Source organism: Acomys minous, assembly GCF_964271855.1.
Source record: "Acomys minous genome assembly, chromosome: 1".
In the NCBI taxonomy this organism is placed as follows: domain Eukaryota; kingdom Metazoa; phylum Chordata; class Mammalia; order Rodentia; family Muridae; genus Acomys; species Acomys minous.
In genome coordinates, this window is record NC_140483.1 from 49,470,090 (window position 1) to 49,484,228 (window position 14,139).

The following is a 14,139-nucleotide window of genomic DNA, read 5'->3' on the forward strand; positions in this document are numbered from 1 at the left end:
TTTTTATAATAAAATAATTAATCTACTCTGTTGCAATTTTTAAAGTTTTAGCATTATGATTGACCTTAATTTTCAAATTGATCATATTAAGAAATACCTAGGAACTACGTGAGGCATTGTAAGATGTAAGGAGGACTCTGACTTGAACAATGGATTGATTCTTTGATGGATTTATAACCTGATGGGATTGATAGGAAGTGGTAAAAGAGAAAACATGAGCTCTCTATAAGAAATACATCTTTGCTATCCTTAGTAGCTATATCTTACTCTGGTTCCTTCCTATATTTCATCTTTTTGAGGATATAGCATGAAGAGGCACTTCTACTGCAAGCTTCCATTGCTATAGTGCATTGTCAACATACATGTGGTCAAACTGGTAAGGACTGAAATATTTGAATTGGGAGCTTGAAAAGCACCCTCTCCTTTAAATTGTTCTCCTAGGTATTTCAGTCACTGAACTAATAGAGTAATGAAGAAAGGGCAGGAGACATGGTTCAGTAGTTAAGAGTGTGCTGCTCTTGCAGACAACTGGAGTTTGGTTCTCAGAACCACATCAGAGATTTGTAACTAAATATTTGCTTTCAGATCATTCCGTTTCTAAACCTAATATTTTCACACTTAAATATATTTTTCCAAGATATATATTATTTTATTAATTTGTTCTTGTTACATCTCAATGGTTATCCCATCCCTTGTCTCCTCCCATTCTTCCTTCCCTCCCATTTTCCCCTTATTCCCCTCCCCTATGACAGTTCCTGAGGGGGATTTCCTCCCCCTGTATATGCTCATAGGGTATCAAGTCTCTTCTCTTGCTGTCCTTCCTCTGAGTGCCACCAGGTCCCCCCCTCCAGGGAAAATAACGAAAGTAAATGTACTCATTAGCCATTTACTAACATTCCAAAGGCAAGTTTTCCTGTCTCACCTGGGGACAAGTGCAGACAGATTGTCAGCCCTGCAGTTCTTGCTCTGCACTCTCAGGTGTTTCATGTGTCACTTCCTCCTTTTGCCACATAAAGATAGTTTTAGGTCATAAAAGACATTGCTATGGTTATCATCCTCACTGGGCACCACCCAAAACTCTGATGCAGAGCCCTATCCTGGGAAGAAGCCAGTGTCCTGGTGAGGCAGACACACACGGATGGATGAAGTAATAGAAAGGCATGCAACTGAGACCATGTCAGAGACAGTCCACATCACCTTTTTGAAGAATCTACATGGAGGGTAATCTTACCATTGGATATAAATGTGTAGAGGGTCAAGGTCTAGTACATACCTGGTCCATGGTTGTTGCATCATTACCCATGAGCCCCTCTAGGCCCAGGTTAGTTGGAACTGCCATGGCCCAGGGCACAGTGGGCATCCTTCTGTTCACATTACTGAGAAATCAGAAGGAAATAGGACCTAACATGAGAGCCTGTGTGGATTCCCCATCTGACCTGGAACCAGGCCCACATCGGAATATCCTTTCCTTAAAAATATGGTCCGAGAGGCCATGGTCTATTCTCAAAACACTTTTCAAAAGGCTCTAAGTAACTTTGACAATTGGTTTTAATGCCAACTGGCCACAATTATACCTATGTAGGGAGACTCACCTAAGACTTATCATAATTTGTCTTGACTGATGTGGGAAGGTCACCCAGATTGTGAGAGCTCCTTCAGGTGGCAGTCAGATAAATGAAAGAAGAAAGTTTATTCTTGCCTTCTACTCACATGGCCTCCCCTCTTGCTACCAGGGATGATTTGCTCTTTGTAGCTGGTGCAAGTTTACTCATTAAGAAAAGAATCAGTAGTTCAAACTTTCTTAATGGAATATTGAGTGGACTCTGGTGCCAGATTGGGACTACTGAGGTACCTGCCTGATTTGTGAACTATTGGCTCTTTCCCCACGTGGATGCCAGCTATTCTGGGATTGTACTGACCATTGAGGATTCCAGCCTAGAGGACTGAGTACCAAGTTCTCAGGGACTAAGATATGGTTTTGCTATCATTAATGTAAGGCTCATATTTTGAATTCCTTTAGTTTCATGCCTCTACAAACCCAGCCTAAAACAATAATCATCATTCAAACAATTATCTGAGTTATATCCAAGTACACTGATTCTTTTATAAAATGCAGTGCAATCATATAAATTAATTTCTCCATTAGCAGTAACCTTGCAAAAGTTGAATATATTTTTTATGAGAAAGCTCTGAAATTCTAACAGTAGTTTTTAGAAGCTGTCCACATTCAAGAAGCAGGTTCCTCCTGCCTTCACTGGCTCAGTGTCACTATGACAAATCAGTGCTAAATGTCAATGTGACATATTTCAATGTAAAATTTTCTCCCCTTGCCATGGCAGGGGCTTTCTTGCCCCTACATAAAGTCTCTCTCTTTCTTTCTCTGTTTCTTTCTGCTGTGTCTCTCTGTCTTTATCTCTCTGATTCTCTGTGTGTTTCTGTTGTTGCGTCTCTCTGTCTCTGTCTGTGTGTGTCTGTATGTCTGTGTGTGTGTGTGTGTGTGTGTGTGTGTGTGTGTGTGTGTGTGTCTGTCTGTCTCTGTCTCTGTCTCTCTCTGTCTCTCTCTGTGTATGTGTGTGTGTGTGTGTGTGTGTGTGTGTGTGTGTGTGTGTGTGTGTGGTGTATGTGTGTGTCTCACACACAAAGGCAACCATTTACATTATCCTCACCCCCAGAAAAAATCTCTTGCATGAGTTCTGTTGAGCAATGTGATATTTACAGCATTCTTTGGCCCTCCTCTCACTGCAAAAACCATAACAGTAGTTATGTCAATTTCTTTAGTAAATCTCACAGGCATATTTGCTGAAGGTTTGCAGAAGCAGCATGAAGCCTGAGACCTTTCTATTACATGGAATTCCCAGTCAAACAAAGTATTAACTTGTCCCAAACAATATTTATGAAAGCAGAGAACGTTTAAGAAAATGGCCATTGTATCTTGAATTAAAATATACCAAGATTCAGCATACAGAGGCCCATCATCTCAGGTGTCCTGGATGCAAATTAAAGGTATTTTCATCTTTAAAAAATTTTTATTTTATTATAACTTATTCAGATTGCAACTGATATCCTTTCCTTTGTATCTTCCCATTCCCACCTTCCTGCCCTATTACCTTCCCTTAGATCTCTGACAGAAGGGGACTTCCTCCCCACCATATGACGGTAGCCTGACAAGTCTCATCCAGATAGCCTGCTTCCCCTTCTTATGTTTACTCACATGGCCTCCAACCAAGGGGAAGTGATCAAATTGGAGACATCAGAGTTCATATCAGAGGCAGTCCATGCTCTTCCCCTAACTGAGGAGAATGAGCTGTTCATTGGCTATATCTGAACAAGGGGTCTGGGTTTACTGAATGTATTGTCCTTGGTTGGTAAAAGTTTGTACAGTCCCACCTCCACCCCCATGCCTGGTCCTGATCTGCCAGCCTTGATGGTCTCCTTGTGGGCCTCCTGAACCCTCTGGGTCTTTCCATTCTCCAATTCTTCCATACCACACTTAGTGCTCCATCAGGAGTTCAGCAGCAAGTTCTAGCATCTGTCCAGATCCCCTGCTGGATGGAGTCTCTCAGAGGACATCTATGTTAAGCTAACATCCACTTATTAGTGAGTGTATAACATGCCTGTCTTTCTGGGTCTGGGCTACCTCACTCAAGATGATAATTTATAGTTCCATCTATTTGCCAGAAAATTTCATGATTTCTTTGTTTTTAATAGCTGAGTAGTATTCCGTTGTATAAATTTACCATAGTTTCTTTATCCATTCTTTGGTTGAGGAGCATATAGTTGTTTCCAGATTCTGACTATTATGAATAAAACTGCTATGAACATAGTTGAGCAAATGTCTTTGATGTATGATGGAGCACCTTTCCACTATATACCCAGTATACATAGCTGAGTCCTGAGGTAGCACTATTACCAGTTTTCTGAGAAAGTGCCAAAGTGAATTCCAAAGTGGTTGTACAAGTTTGCACTCCCAGAAGCAATGGAGGAGTGTTCCTCTTCCTCCACATCCTCTCCAGCCATGTGCTGTCACTTGATTTTATGATCTTATCCATTCTGAAGGGTGCAAGGTGGGTTCTCAGAGTTGATTTGATCTGCATTTCCCTGATGAATAAGGACACTGACCATTTCTTTAGGTGTTTCTCAGCCATTCGATATTCCTCTGTTGAGAATTCTCTGTTAAGCTCTGTACCTCACTTTTTAATTGGATTATTTGTTTTGGTTATGTTTAGTTTCTTGAGTTCTTTATATATTTTGGATCTTAGCCCTCTGTTGGTTGTAGGGTTGGTGAAGATCTTATCTTAGTCTGTAGGCTGTTGTTTTGTTCTTTTGACAATGTCCTTTACCTTACAGAAGCTTTTCCATTTTATGAGGTCCCCTATAAAAGCTTTTCAATTTCTTGAGACCCCATTTATTAAATGTTGACCTTAGAACCTGAGCTACTTGTGTTCTGTTCAGGAAGTTGTGTATAAGCCAGTGAGTTCAAGGTTCTTTCCTACTTTTTCTTCTACAGATTTAGTGAGTCTGGTTTTATGTCAAGGTATTTAATACACTTGGACTTTAGTTTTTTGCAAGGTGATAAATATGGATATATATGCATTCTTCTACACGGAGACATTCAGTTACAGCAGCATTCTTTGTTTAAGATGCTATCTTTTTCCCATGGTACGATTTTGGGTTATTTGTTAAAAGTCATATGTCCATAGGTATGTGGGTTTATTTCTGGGGCTTCAATTTGATTCCACTGATCAACTGACCTATTTCTACGACAGTACCATGCTGTTTTTATTACTGTTTCTCTATAGTGAAGCTGGAGATTAGGGATGGAGATTCCTCTAGAAGATCTTTTATTGTCCAACATTGTTTTAGATTTTCTGATTTTTTTTCCATATGAAGTTGAGAATTGATCTTTCAAGGTCTGTAAAAATTCTCTAGGTATTTTGATGAGGTCTCATATACTAATTGTTGATCTTAGAGCATAAGTTATTAGTATTCTTACCACAAGAAATCTAGAGATTCAATACAATCCTTATCAAATTACACACACATGCACACACACACACATACACACACACACAGTGTCTCAGCTGCTTTTTGAACAATCAAGATTCTCAAAGAAGTAGACCAGTGAAGAAATGGATTTCCAGTCAGAGTGAGACAGACAGAGAGAGAAAGAGAGAGAGAGAGAGAGAGAGAGAGAGAGAGAGAGAGAGAGAGAGAACTTCTTACATCCTTTATATATTGGTTGCTATCAGAAGGTATGATCCAGATTAAGTTATACCTTCCCACCTCAAAATAGTTAGTTTAAAGGTATATCTTCCCACCTCAAATGATACCAATAACAATTGGCCTTCCCACATCAAAAACTTAATTAAAATGTTTTCTTTTATGTGTACCCAACAGATGGGGTTTAAAGTTGATAACCAAGAATAGCTACTGCAGTACATACAATTACTAAAACAACAATAATAAATCAATTAATTGGTGCTTTAAATAGTGTTTGAAATTAAAATACTCTAAAAAGGAAGTCAATAAGTAAAATAATTAAATTGAATAAGAGAACATTAATGTTTCAGTGCTTCCTATAGCAGTAGATTTCAGTCTACTTATTATACAATTTCTAAAATATTCATCTATGTAACCTTGTAAAGCAAAGTGGTTTTTCTTCATTTTACATATTTGTAACCTCAGCCTCAAAGGTGTTAATCACTTTCTGAAGAAAGCACAGCTAAACAAGAAATAAATATATAAACAAACAAACAACAACAAAAACACCATAACTACCAACAAAAACCCAAGACTTCCACACAAAGCCTCATGCTCTTTATTAATCAGGACACAATGGCCAGAAGATAACATCTTGGAAGAGCTGATCTTATGCCAGGGAACAACTACAAAATTTCATGAGCCTAGTGATAGTACTCAGAAGATGAGACAAGAGTACATTAGTAAGGGTAGGAGCATACCACGGTCACAGAGCACAGCTGCAAAAACAGAAGTTTGGAGAAAGCCAGGGACATTGGGATTAGATCAGAAAATCCTATGTGAACCTCCTAGGCCTAAACATCCCTGTTACTATCTAGCTAATGCTACAGTCCAGCCCAGGACCTCCTCCTCCTCCCAGCCCTTTACAGCACTTCCTGGCCTTCCACGGGGAGGGGGGGGAGGGGGGGGAGGGGCATCACTTTCTCTGTGACTCCAGTTGAGGCTGCTATATCCTTCCCTTCTCCTAACCCATCAACTCATCATTTATGTTAAATAACACTAAAGATATTCTACCCCATTTCTCTGCAGAGAATTTTCTTTGATCTCCCCCCTGGGGGCTTCATTTCTTAAGCCAACCTCTGTCTGTTCTGCAGCAAGAGACAGCATGGATTTAAGTGCAGTGGTGGGTAAGTCTTATTTTTGGCTTTGCAATCCTTTTTTTCCCCAACTGAATTGAGTAAACCTATTACTCATAGGTTAGTTTGAGCAAATACTTTGTTAATGTGTAAGAGGAATTTGGGAATAAATAAAAATACACTTTACACCTCATATATGCTGGCATTTAAATATAATTGCCGCACATTAAACTTGCACACAGGAGTCATTGTACATAAATCTGGAAGGGTAATGGCTGCCTAGGCAGCCACATCCAACAGCAGTGCCAACATTTTGCTTCCAGGCCTCATGAAATGCAGCTAGAAATAGTCTACAGCATGAGTAAGTTTAATCTGAAATAATAGATTGGATAGATTATCAAATGTAGAGAGAACACAGGTATACTTCTTACTAACCATAATACATGTGTGTGTGTGTGTGTGTGTGTGTGTGTGTGTGTGTGTGTGTGTATATATATATATATATATATATATATATATATATATACACAAAGATTAAAATTAGAAGACTGTTACATGCCAGAGAAGAACTGATCATCTGTATCACTGAATAACATCTCCATTCCAGCCAACATTTCCCCTACTTTTTAATTCTTTAGAGTTTTATAAAGTTGCCCATAGTACCCTTGAATCCACTCCCTATCTCGAGCTAGTGTTGAATTCATAATCCTCCTATGTCATCTTAGCAAGTGACTGAGGTTGTAGGAATGTACCTCTAAGATCAGTAATTTCATTTCTGGTTATGTTATTGACCCAGCGGCTTCCTGTAGGCTAAGCACACATTACATCACTGAGCTATATATTTCTACAGTCGGCTAAAACTTTGATGGAACCACTTTGTAAGGGGGAAAGTATGCCAAGGTCACAGTAGCCTGGACAGGTGTGTATCTTGCCATCTCCATACACTGTATACTAAGCTTGCAGGTCCTCAGATCCCGAGTTCTATCATCACAGACGCCAAGAGAGCTCTATAATGCACCCTAGGGAATTTGAGCTTCATCCTATGAAATGAATACCTGCTTAAATTTTTTTCAGCAAAAAGCTATGTGAAAAATATTTGATTTTATAGTCATTAGGCAGGAAGGGCAAGAGAAACTGTAGAAATTCAAGTTAGCAGGCAGAGACTGAGATACTGAACTAACACTTTAGCTGGAGGGTTGAAATAGAACATATGGTCAAGCTATAAACTATCCTGTGGAAAATATATCTGTTTATATCTATGTATCTATATCTATATATAGATCTTAAACATTAGGTGATTTCAGATATTCAGTCGACGAAAGCTTTCTCTCACTCTGCAGTCCCTTGACTCCACGAACTGTTTGTATTGCTGTACAGAAGCTTTTCGATTTGTCACATTTATTCCATGATGATATTTCCTAATGCTTATAGTCCTTTGCATAACGTTCTTCCTGTGTATCTATCTTCATGTGTTTCCTCTAGCCGTTTTGGATTTCAGGGTCCTATTTTAAAATTATTATTTCATTGGAATTAGGTTTCTTTTCATAAAATGTATTCTGATCATGATTACCCGCCTCCCCGTCACCTTCTCCCAGACTCTCCCTACCTCTCTAACTAGCCAACTCTTTGGAAAACAAAATCTGAAAAAACAACAGGACAGAAAGAATACAACAAACAAAAGAAAAAACAAAGAAATAGGGACAAGAAAGTCAGGTAGCCTACCCTGCAGACCTATGATTTCTTTGTATCCTTAGGCCCATTCTGTCAGTCTCCTCTCTAGCACTGCAGCAGAGCAACATCTGCAGCATCTGCAGTCTCCCTTTACCGGGTCCACATCTCTTGTGGATCCCAGAAGAACAAAGCCCCTGGGCTCTTTTCCCCAATTCCTACCTGTATCTCAACCTCAACTCAAGCAGACAGTAGGTCATGTCTGCCAGAAAATAGGTGGGCTACTTGCAGACCTCCTCCACTCTCTCTGCTCCCCTAAAGTAAATCCCTCATCTTCCTTCCCAGCACTGCAACATATCATGAGCTGCTGTATCCCGCCATCAGTGACTATGTCTTCTGTGGATACCGTAGACCACTCCCCTTCTGACATCCCTCTCTCATTGGTGGCTTCATCCCAGCAGCCAATATCAACAGTAATTCCCTGTGAGCATATCAGCCCAGCAGATCATTAAATCATGCAACACACAGTCAGCACACTCTGATAATCAGGAGACGAAATCAAAACCAAGGAACAATACACCCACTCACAAAGACAAACAGAAGTCAGCAACTACACCTATAATCACCTCAAAATGCAGATGACTATGTGCCAGCATAAGAATACAATAAGTAGCAGCCAACAAAATCTGTCTCCACTAGAGTCCACCTATCCTACCACAACAGGCTCTGAATAGTCCAAAATACCTGAAGTAAAAGAAGAAGACCTTGAAATCAATTATATGAAAAGGACTGAGGTCCTTAAAGAACAAATAAATTGCTCTTTTAAAGAAATCATGGGAAATAGAAACAAGTGGAGGAAATAAATCTGTTAACAAAAGTCAAGAAAACATTCCTAAAAGAAAGGCAAGAAAAGAAAACAAAAGTAAACAGTCAATGGAAACCGATAAAACTGTTCAAGACGTGAAAATGAAATGGAAGCAATAAAGAAAACATGAACTGAGGGATTTCTGTGAAATGAAAACTTTAAGAATTCAAACAGAAACTAGAGAGACAATCTTATTAACAGAATTCAAGAGATGGAAGAAAGAGTTTCCGGCATTGAAGATACAATGGAAGAAATGAGCAAAGAACATGTTACATTTTAACAAAAATCATGATACTAGCCATCCAGAAAATCTGGGATACTATGAAAAGACCAAAGCTAAGAATAACAGGAATGGAGGAAGGAAATGAAACCCAACTCAAAGGCTCATAAAAAGTTTCAAGAAATTCATAGAAGAAAAATTTCTTTACCTAAAGAAGGAGATACAAGATGCAAGAAGCATACAGAGAAAAAAAAAACAGAATGGACAAAAAGAAAGAGTTATTGCCACATAACCATCAAAACACTAAACATATAGAACAAAGAAAAAACATTAAAAACCACAATGAAAAGGCCAAGTACCATACATATAAAGTCAAACCTAGTAGGGTTACATCTGAATTCTCAATGGAGACTCTAAAAGTGGGAAGAACCTTCACAGATGTGCTGTACACTTCAAGAAACCACAGATGACAGCCCAGACTACTATACCTGGCAGAAGTTAATTACTATAGTTGGAGAAAATAAAATATTCCATTATAAAAGCAAATTTAAGCAGTATTTTCTACAAATTCAAATTCAGCTCTAGAGAAGGTGATAGAAGAAAAACTGTAGGTATAGGAGATTAACTACACTCATACGTGAGCAACACAAAAGAAGAAATTCATTCTCTCTCTCTCTCTCTCTCTCTCTCTGTCTCTCTGTCTCTGTCTCTGTCTGTCTCTCTCTCTCTCTCTCTGTGTCTCTCTGTCTCTCTCTCTCTTTCTCTCTAACTCACATACACACACTCACAAACACACACAGACACACACAAACATACACACACACCCCACCATCAGCACCACCACCACCATCACCACCACCACCATCACCAAAAACAACACCAGTAAGTTAACCAGTAAAGATTCACTGATTATTTACATCTCTATGTGAGCGGTTTTGATTCACCAATGATATACAGGGACTAAAGAATAGATGTAGAAACAGGATATATTCTTCTGCTGCATCAAAGAAACACAATTTAAAGTCAAGAATAAAATTACCTCAGTTTAAAATGTAAGAAAAAGATATTCTAAGCAAATGGAACTAAGAAGCAAGAAGGTGTAGCCATTAGAATATCTGGTAAAATAGGCTTCAGCACAAAAATCATCAAAAGAGATGGAGAAGAACTATACATACTCATCAAAGGCATCGCCTACAAAGATGACATTTTAATCCTTAACATCTATGCTCCTAACCTAAGGGTCCTTGCTTTTATAAAAGAAACAGTACTACAGTTTAAGTCACATATTGACCCTCATACACTGATAATGGGAGACTTCAGTACCACATTGTCAACTGATGTACAGGTCATCCAGACAAAGGCAAAAAAAAAAAAAAAAAAAAAAGAGAGAGAAATTCTGGAGCTACCAGACATTATAAACCAACTGGACACAAGAAAAGTAAAAACAATTCCCAGGCAAAGCATTATGAGACAAAAAAAGAAATGTCTTAAAATACTACTGAGTTTCCTTTGAATTAGTCATTTACTGCTGGACATGGATGCTGCCGTTTACTGGGTTTGTACACACAGTAAACCTCATTGGAGAATTGTTTTCTATTGTGAGTAGTGGTCAATTAGAAATATCTTCTTGGTTAGCAATAGGAAATCATGGCCAGTTCTCCCTCTCAGTGCTGGAACCACATCTGCTTTCTACCTGTGCAGACAATGTGCATGTTGCTACTGTGCATATAAGTTCATCTGTGTGCTGATACTGTTGTGTCTGGAAGGCTTTGCTTCCTTGGTGTTCACCACCTCCACTGTCTCATAAACTCTCTCTGTAGATATTTTTCATTTATATGTACATATTAAGATGCTTCTCCTATAATAGGCTTCTATACAACTCCTAAGATGGTCCTTAGTTTTAACTGTTCCTCTCCATATTATCCCCATTAATACACTTTCCCTTCCTCTATAAATTTAACGTTCCTGTTTCAGTCCTAATCCCCATCTCTTCAAAACTGTATATTGCTTTACATTAAGGGTTTTTTTGATGGACTTTGGATTGATTTTTTCCAAAGTAGAAGCAATCAATCTTTTCTCCTTTCTTCTACATATGAATATCTAGTTTTATCAGCACTATTTTTTAGGAAACTGCCTTTTTTATAATATAAGTAAATCAGATAATCAATAGATACACAAATGCAATGGATTATGTCAGAAAGACAGAAAAAATGTTCATCATTCTTCACTGCTACAAAATGACAATTAAAAATGCTTAACTCTTTAACCCTTATCAGAATAGTTTTCATACAAAACAAATGTTGATTTAAGGTTAAGAAGAAAAACATACACACTTCTGGTAGAGATTTATTCATGATGCAGACAGTATGAAGGGCAACATGAAGTTAATAAAACTAAAAGTAGAACTAGTATATCATTCAACTGCAACATATCTGGGCATACAATCAAGGTACTACAAAAATACTGGCTTATCCATATTTATTGTGTCTCTATTAAAAATATCAAAGTAATACAACCAGTCTAGTTATCCATCATGGAAAGAAAGAAGCAAGAAATTATATATCCAGTGAAATATCCATTCAATTATAAGGAAGAATAAAACTGCGTCATTTGTAGAAATATTGGTGGTCTTTCTGAATTCACACAGAATCAGAAGGATGACCTGAGTCTCCAGAAGCCACATGCTTAAAGCATATGACCCATTCCAATTGATTATAGCCTCCACATGTGAGTTATGACATGCATGTCAACACACATGCACATACACGTGCACAATAAACAAATGAGTACATTTTTAAAATGAAACGACAAGCCTAAAGGATAACTAGATTTTCATATAATTTACAAATGGCAGCAAAATAATTTTTTGAAGAAAGATGTGGAAAAGCTTCCTAAAACACAAAGATCTATAAATCATTAATTCAACAGAACAAATTAATCTAAAAATGTAAACTATTATGCCCTTTAAATTATCCTCAGTCTAGTAAAAATATTAAGAAGAATTTTTTAAATTATAAATGGAAGTTTAGCATAGTTGTAGATGCCAGAAATCCAGCATTAGGAGTCTGAAGGAGGAATGGGGAATGGACCTTACACTACATACCTTTAAAAAGCCCTATTAATTTATTGTTCATACAGAAACTACAGTGATTATATATATATGTATATATATGTATATATATGTGTGTGTGTGTGTGTGTGTGTGTGTGTGTGTGTGTGTGTGTGTGTGTCTGATGACACCCCTTCCTCTGTCCATTTTCACCCTCCAAATCCTCTTAAATAGCTTAGCCCCTTGTTGTCTTTCAAATTCATTGCTACCTTTTTGCTTAATTATAATTACACACACACACACACACACACACACACACACACACACGTATGTTTCTACATATATAAATTCAACCTGTCCAGTATTCATGGCTGAAAATTTGGTATTTGGTAACCAGTTGGTGTGCACTTCCCTGAAAAAAATTATTTCCCTGGCTCTCTGTATGCTTTCATTTACTATTTTTTTCTGTATGGTGAGGCTTTGTTCTGGTCATGTTTGCTGTTGGACCATGTTGCTGAGACTTTAAAGCTAAATTTTCATGTTTACTAAGCACAATGCTCTCAGAGTTTGTCTTATAATTTAACACCTGAGGTTTAAAAAAAGTTGTCAATTAACATTTAGTTATAGTCCATTATTATTGTTTCCATGCAAGATGAGCATGCTAAGCAATTATGGCGTCTTTATTTCCACGCCTTAAATTCTTGGTCTCTTGCAGCATCACAGTTATCTTCAGAAAAAAAGGAAATAAGAAGACAGCAAATATGCATGCCATTTGCTAGAAAAAAAGACCCATAAAACTAAGTTTCTAATGAACTATTAGTGGCATTATTTATTAACAAGTTCAGCTCTGAAGGTCTAAAAGGAAGAGCTGTTATGTAGTTCATTTCTCCTTTAGTGCTTGTTCCAGGTGAATTGTTCTCATTATAAAAAGACTGAGATATTTTCTGTGAGGCATAACAGCTTGTGTTGCAGAGCAGAAATGATGCTGGTCTAGTCAGTCCAGTACAGCTGTTCTAAACTGCTACCTCAAAACTATCATTACCAATTGATTATTAAATGGTCCACACATTCCCCATACATCAATCAGACGACATTTTCTCACTCTATATTCTCATTATAAAGAGAAATCAGTCAACACACTTGCCATTATGGAAATTACATCCATAGAAATGGGGAGGTTTCCTTAGTATTTCTGGAATTGCTTATTCTGTAATAATGTATGATTATGACACAAAATTAAATCTATATTAGTTATAGTCAACATGTTCATATATGTATACACACAAACATAATGTGAGTAAAGTAAATAGGATTCCCTATTTTAAAATACCAGCTTTACTAGGAGTAATTACATGCAGTAAATCAATTATATATCTCAGTGTAAATCCTCATTGACACAATGGATCATGTAAAATAAAGAATATTAGAGCTCAAAAATAATAAAGTATAGTGAAACTCAAAGGTGAATATAAATGTAGTAAATCTCGTAAATAGAATACACAGGAACTGCATTACACAATAAATTTAAGTCTAAGAATTGTTGATATAAAAGATCTCTGATACCTCTGATAGGTATCTGTTTTCTGTGAATTCATTGAATAAATTTTTCCAAATCTAGATGAAAATGTCAATTCAAGTAGAAGGCACACTGAGAAAACCAAATAGGTAGTTCCAGAAAAGAAATTCCTAACACAATACTATAGATAAAACACTAAATCTACAGAATAAAGAACAGGTATTGGAAGTGGCAAGAAAGAAGACACAAGTTATGAATATAGGCAAAATTAATAGAAGAGCAACCAATCCCACAATGGAAACTTAAAAAGCAAGAAGAGATTAGAACAATATACTTTAAGTCATCAAAGTCTACATTAGTCAACTCAGAATGCTATGGCCAAAAAACAAACAAAAAAACCAAACCAAACCAAACCAAAACAAAAAAAAACCCTATCTGGTATAACTGAAAGAAATAAAAACTATACATGATTAAAACAGGCTAAAA

The 14,139-nt window shown here is 37.3% G+C and overlaps 1 long non-coding RNA gene across 1 annotated transcript; it reads left to right on the forward strand.

Annotated features, from left to right (window-relative positions):
• The first annotated feature begins 2,782 nt into the window (after window positions 1-2,782).
• LOC311593501 lies at window positions 2,783-11,168 on the forward strand. The gene is made up of 3 exons (XR_014777728.1): window positions 2,783-3,003; window positions 6,289-6,386; window positions 8,349-11,168. It is a non-coding gene; the product is annotated as an uncharacterized lncRNA (long non-coding RNA).
• The last annotated feature ends 2,971 nt before the right edge of the window (window positions 11,169-14,139 follow it).